The sequence below is a fragment of the Bos mutus genome, chromosome 3 (assembly GCF_027580195.1).
Source record: "Bos mutus isolate GX-2022 chromosome 3, NWIPB_WYAK_1.1, whole genome shotgun sequence".
NCBI classification, from domain to species: Eukaryota; Metazoa; Chordata; class Mammalia; order Artiodactyla; family Bovidae; genus Bos; species Bos mutus.
In genome coordinates, this window is record NC_091619.1 from 32,791,234 (window position 1) to 32,798,391 (window position 7,158).

The 7,158-nt window shown below is 41.2% G+C and overlaps 1 pseudogene; it reads left to right on the top strand.

Moving 5' to 3' along the window:
* The first annotated feature begins 578 nt into the window (after window positions 1-578).
* On the top strand, window positions 579-2,665 carry LOC138985919 (uncharacterized protein C1orf21 pseudogene; annotated as a pseudogene).
* Window positions 2,666-7,158: the final 4,493 nt, after the last annotated feature.

Genomic DNA, 7,158 nt, shown 5'->3' on the forward strand with positions numbered 1-7,158 from the left:
TGCAAGGGACAGGTTGCAATCCCTAGTTGGGGAACAAAGGTTCCACAGGCTGTGCAGCATGGCCAAAAAATTGTATATTAAAAAAAGGATCCCGCCAGCTCCGGCTTGCTGCCTGCCCACTCCCGGGTGTAGGGTGTGTGTTTACGGCGGAGGGAGGGAGGGGGCGGTGCTGGGGACGTTCCTGCGCTGCCGCCGCTTCTTTCACACTTTAGTTGGGAGCCAAGTGCCCGCGCTCAGTTACTGAAGAGCTGGCCGCCCGCCGCAGTCTCCAGCACGGAGGCACTCCAGCCGGGTTTCCAGGCTCTTACCTTACCCCCAGACTCTGGGAGGAGGGGGAGACCGGGACTCACCGTAGGAAGGAGGAGGGAAAAAGAAAACCAGAGAGGAGGACTGGGTGTGTGTGTGGAGGGGGAGGGGATGGCGGCGGGAGGCTTGCCACCTTCGGGCGCCGCCCCCCCATCCCACAGCCAGCCCCCCCCCCCCGCCCCCCACCGCCGCACCCCCCCGCCCAGTGAGCACCCAAGTTGGAGATGGATTGAAATTTCTTTCAAAACTTGAAAACAAGAAACAAAGTGTTGTATGGATAGAAGGTTAAGATGCATCATGTCAGGACCCCAAGTGCTTTATACTAAATAATATACCACGAGCAGCAGATCCATAAGGCAAACTCTAGAAATTGCATATAGGGTGCATACGTCTTGACCGACTCAGCAAGAAGGTGGATTTATGTCCCCATGTCTGTAGAGATGATTTACAGTTCAGCCCAGCTGAAGCTGACGGAATGAGACTATGGGCTGTGCCTCCGCCGAGCATGTTGCCACTGTTCAAAATGAAGAGGAAGCCCAGAAAGGGAAGAACTACCAGAACGGAGATGTGTTTCGCGATGAGTATAGGATCAAACCGGTGGAAGAGGTTAAATACATGAAAAACGGGGCAGAAGAGGAGCAGAAGATAGCAGTCAGGAACCAAGAAACCTTGGGGGAAAGTGAGAGTTCAAATGTAAGACTTTAATAAAGAGATTCCAGGATTAGTTCATCAACCCAGAGCAAACACGTACATCTCTGAAACCCAACAAGAATTCTTCAGAATGTTGGATGAAAAAATTGAAAAGGGTCAAGATTACTGTTCGAAAAAAGAAGATACCACATAAAGCGGGAGCTGCTACTGTGTTAAATAGGTTACACCCCAGTTGAAATCTTTGCAAAGGACTGTTTTCTTCAGCCAACAGCACTATAGCAAAAGATTGTTCCATATTGTATGCCCCATTAAATTACAGTGTTTCTTAATGAACTTGCAAAGGCATATTGCTAAAAACAAACAAAAACTCTGTTATCAAACTTTCTTTGTTGCTGCTAGTTAAAAGTTGTTGTAACTTTGCATTTGTCTCAGTGTCCAGGTCTGCAAAATCCTGCAGTATCATCTTAAAGATACCGTTCTACAGAAGCTCTCCAACCTGTTTTCTGTAAGATGAGGTAGTGGTGAACTCAGATATCCAACTTCTGTTCTAGACTGGTTCTGCTTCTAAGACAAGCGCCTCCTTACCCCCTCCCTCCTCTCTTCCCGGAGCAGTCCAGAGTCTTGCTTCTCACTGGCAGTGTTGTGCTTTGGAGATGGGATGGTTGCTATGGCAAGGCTAGCTTCTTTGCTAAGAAGTAGAGACACTATTGTCGAGTCAAAGCATGTCGTGACATGACTTCTGGAAGTGACACAGGAGTGAGCGGCAGGTGATTTCATTTCCTGGGTCTCTTAAAGATCAAGCTTGCAACATCAGTTTTGCTCAGATACAGCAGAAGTGCCATACAATCATTTAGAATCCTTCTTGCCCACTTTTTTTTTCTAAGAAAATTAAACATTTTACTGTTTTTATATTAAAAAAAAAAAAGAAAATGTGTGTTACCCTCCCTTTATGACTAGCAAACTGCTGCCAGTCTTAAAGGAAATTACAACCTAGGATGACAATGGCATTATGAGGAATGTTCCAATTAGATAAGATCATTTAAAAAGTGTACTTAAAAGCAAGGGCTTCCAAATCAAACAAATAGAATTGGATACCTATTTTCATTGGTATGCAGGAACTGCCAAGAGGCCTCCAAATTCCAAAATAGCTTCATTGAAAAATTTGTTGTAAAAGGCATAAATAAGATGGGAGGCCAATGGTCTGACTGAACTTGTGATTTATAACTCAAATTCAGAGCATAATAGGAAATTTTTTTAGACCTTTTCCCCTAAGCTAAATGTACCCAGATAGAAAAGCATTGCAGCATAAGTGGATGGACAAATCATTCCTATGATAAGCAACTAAACTTACTGATTTCTCTCAAAAGGTTTGTAAGTATTCTAGCCTTAGAAAATCAAACTCCTTCTTGGAGGAACTTTCTTTCCTTCCCTCTGCCTTTGGAATGTAAGTGTTCTACAAACTTTAGGGAGGTTTTTTTTTTTTTTAATGTATAGTTGATTTACAGTGTTATGTTATTTTCTGCTGTACAACTAACTATTCTATATATAGAATATATATTCTTTTTTATTATGGTTCATTATATGACATTGAATATAATTCCCTGTGCTATACAGTAGGACCTTATTGTTTATCTATTTTATATATAGTACTTTGTATCTGCTAATCTGTATCTCCTAATTTATTCTTCTCCCACCTCCTTTCCCCTTTGATAACCATAAGTTTGTTTTCTATGTCTGTGAATCCGTTTCTGTTTTGTAAATAAATTCATTTGTTTCATGTTTTAGATTCCACGTGTAAGTTTTATCATATGGTATAGATATATCTTTCTCTGTCTGATTTATTTCACTTAGTATGATAATCTCTTGGTCCATCCATGTTACTACAAATGGCATTATTTCCTTTTTTTATGGCTGAGTAGTGTGGTGTTGGAGAAGACTCTTGAGAGTCCCTTGGACTGCAAGGAGATCCAACCAGTCCATCCTAAAGGAGATCAGTCCTGGGTGTTCACTGGAAGGACTGATGCTGAAGCTGAAACTCCAATACTTTGGCTACCTCATGTGAAGAGTTGACTCATTGGAAAAGACCCTGATGCTGGGAGGGATTGGGGGCAGGAGGAGGAGGGGACGACAGAGGATGAGATGGCTGGATGGCATCACCGACTTGATGAACATGAGTTTGGGTAGACTCCAAGAGTTGGTGATGGACAGGGAGGCCTGGCGTGCTACAATTCATGGGGTTGCAAAGAGTCGGACATGACTGAGCAACTGAACTGAATTGAATTGAGTGTCATATTCCAGTGTGTGTGTGTGTGTGTATCTTTATCCATTCATCTTTTGTTGGACATCAAGATTGCCTCTGTGTCTTGGCTATTGTAAACAGTGCTGCTAAGAACTGGATATTTCCCAGGTGGCTCAGTGATAAAGAATCTGTGTGCAATGCAGGAGGCGCAGGTTTGATCCCTGGGTCAGGAAGATCCTCTGTAGAAGGAAATGGCTACCAGAGCTTGGAGGGTCACGGTCCATGGGATCACAAGAGTCAGATTTGACTTAGTGACTGAACAGCAACAAATAGTTGTTTTCACAAGTTCAGTAAGAATCGGTTCTTCTTGTAACAGGACACAATTGGACATATTAGCTATATTACCAAGTCTATGGTTGGATTATCATATTTAAGAGAGACATACATAGACCAGAAATATGATCAGAATGCTTTAAAAAACTGAGGTTGACTTTATGTAGCCAATAAAATCTCAAGGAGAAATAGACTGCTGTCTTGCTTGCAGAGTTTTCAGCAACCATACTAAGTAAGGAAGATCAATTCCTGACAGGTTACAGGAACTTCAGGTTATTGGGGGACCTTGAAAGACAAGAATTCACCCCAATATATATGAGTTAAAGGCAGTTCTAATGGTAAGTTGTCAACTTGACTTCTTGGCCTCAAGAGACGTTTAAAAGTCCAATCTTAAATTCCATGTGAAATTTTCCAACAAAGCAGTTTAGGAGAGCCTAGATGGTCAGTTCCTATTCTTGCTGTATTTAAGTAGATTAAATAGGCCAAGTTATTGAAACTAAACTTACTTTGCAAACAGGTTTGTTTTAAGTTGGTAAAAATGAGGGTGATTTTAGAAAAATTATGTTTTAGTAATACAGTGTGGATATTAGATTCTAATACTATCCATTTTCTTTGAGGTTTGTTTTATACCAATAAACTGGACTAGATCCTCATACCTAGCTATAAATGGACTAGTCTCCTCATATCTAGCTACAACTCTCTGAACTAATGTCTGATTTTTCCCATTCTTTTGATTTGGGGTTATTGAGAACTGCCCTTGTTCCTGAAGCCCTGCACACTAAAACTAGAAAACTTGATATAAACTCCAGAGAAAACACCACAGTTGCTCATGTTTAGAAAATCTTTTTTTGCTTCTTCTTATGTGGGCCACTCAAAGTTTACCAGTATATTTGATGATATACCAAAGACATTCAAATGACAATTTGAAAATCTATCAAGTTGTCACTGCCTGCCCTATTCCATCTGAGTATGCTTTGAGCCAGACATCTAGAAATCTCTATTGGCTGCTTTCAGATCCCAGGAATTGGTATTATGTGTCTGCTCCAATCATTAATCATTGTTTTTATTTTGTCCCCATAGAAAGGCCTTAGTAAATACATGATTGCTTCCACCATAGCCCTAATTTAGGGAGCCCACCTAATCACATCCTCCTGAAATTATTTAAAGGTGGGACTGTAGGGGAGCAAAATTTGCCACCCTAAAATGCGAAATGAAAGTCACTTAGTCGTGTCTGACTCTTTGCCATGGAATTCTCCCAGCCAGAGTACTAGAGTGGGTAGCCTTTCCCTTGCCCAGGGCATCTTCCCAACCCAGGGATTGAACAAGGTCTCCCGCATTGCAGGCAGATTCTTTACCAGCTGAGCCACAAGGGAAGTCCTCTCTTTGGCATAAGCACTATTTTGGGCTAATTATTTTTAACAAATAGTTGACTCCAGAAGTGGTGGGTTTTTTTTTTTCACCTCCAGCTTAGCTGCTTAAAGAATTTAGATAAAGTTCTGGTCCTGGAAGAGCACTGTCACTGGAGATGTGGACACAGAGTATGGGCTAAGTGTGGTAAGGGGAGCTCTGCAGGGCCTGGAGACCAGTGTCTTTGTGTCCCACTGTCTTTGCATGGTCCAGCAAACATTGCTTTACCAAACATTTTCCTATCTTCCTGTAAATTGTTTTCCTCCCCTTTAGAGTCCCAAATCCCTAACCCTTTCTCCTTCCCTCAGATGGTGTATAAGCCTCACTTGGCCTAACTTGGTTTCAGGCCTCCTGTTCTTGTGGGGCCCCATTTATAGGTCGTGCTCATGCTCACAGCCATGTCCGACTCTTTGTGACCCCCTGGGTTGTAGCATGCCAGGCTCCTCTGTCCAAGGAATTTTCCAGGCAAGAACACTGAGTGGGTTGCCATTTCCTCCTCCAGGGGATCTTCCTGATTCAGGGATGAAACCTGTATCTCCTGTGTCTCTTGCTGTTAGGCAGATTGTTTACTACTGTGCCACCTGGGAAATCCCACCATACAGAGGTAATTCAGTTCATTTTTCCCCCTGTTGATCTGTCCTGTACCAATTTAATCATTAGGACCGCCCCCCCAAAAAAAAACTCAAGAAGGATGAGGGGGGAGATTTCTCCCTTACAAACATATTATAAACATTTCCTTACATAAAGTTTCTAGTTTCTAAAAAATGTTGAACTATTAATTTAAATGGATTATTTTCCTTCCAAAACATGTTTTAAAATTTATTTTTGTTTTCAATATAACATTCAGATATTTACTTATTTACTTTACATCCTTGGTTCATGTATTCTTTTGTTTTTTCCTTTCTCTGGCTCTTTCTTTTTTGTTGTTGTTTTTAAAAATTTATTTTTTTAATTTGCCTTTATTTTTTTATGTGGTAACAAGAAGGTTTTTTACAAGGTTCAACCATCCACATACAATTTAAGCTTTTATTTGGGAGTATGGAGAGGAGCTCTGGTAGATGTGGTATTCTTCGTTCATAATCTTGGAGAAGCAGCCATGGTGTTACTCTGTTCTCCTAGAGCCACTGCTGGCTCTAAAGCACACAGCTCTGTGGTGTGTATGTATGAGTGTGCATTCTAATGCGAGTGGAACTTATAAAACAAATTCCCTTACACCCTCTGATCATTCCCTGTCTAGCCGAAGGCAAGATTTCTTAGGTTTGTACTCTGCTTCCTTCCTACTTTTGAGGAAAAACTAAAAACCTTTATTTCCCCCCATTTGGAAATGAGATTTGAAAATCAGATTAAAAGGAGTCCACCTTAGCCTATAGGGTTATTTGAGTCATAAGACATCATGAATCATTCTGTCAAGTTAGAACCTGCATTTTCAAATGATGCTTAGCCTAGTTGCTGATCCAGAGGAGGCACTGTAAATATTTGGTGAATGATCGAGGCAGTACCTTTCCAACTAAGGACAGCCTTTCATCTCAGAAAGCCTTGTCCTTTCTGAATAATTCTCTGCTTTTCAGCAACTAGAGTGAAAGACAAGAAGATCTAATCTTAACCAGGGTGGCTGAGTGTAGAAGGAAAGGTGGTATCTTAGGCTAACAGCTATTAAGGTTGTAGTGTAAAACTTAATGTTACATTAGGAAGCAAATGTACAGTCAATGCATTTATCAGTGTGGAAGTAATAAGATGTGCCAGATGTCTTGTATTTCAGTGCCTGGTTCTTTTCCTCTCCCTACCCTCCTTTTCTGAAAATACAATGGTTGTATACTGCTTCCAATAATTTTGACTACTCTTAACTAGAAACTTAGATGCAAGTAACACTATGTCCTAGGGCATGGGGGATATAAACATTAATGACCTCTTATTCCCTCTGCCTTGTCAAAATAAAGTCCATTTTCTTCAAGCTAAAATTCCCAGTTATTACATGGTGGAGTAAAAGTAGATAAAGAAGGTTTTAAGATTCAGAATAGTTAGAATCTTGGCTCTGCTACCTATCAGTTGTTAGATGACCTTGGGTGAGTTATTTCCCTTAATCTCTAAAATGGTAGTAATTAGCAGGGCTTCCCTGATGGCTCAGAAGTTAAAGCGTCTACCTCTAATGCAGGAGAGGACTGAGCAACCTAACTAACAGGCACTTTAAGGGAGATGGTGAGGCTTAAGTGAGAACAAAAACG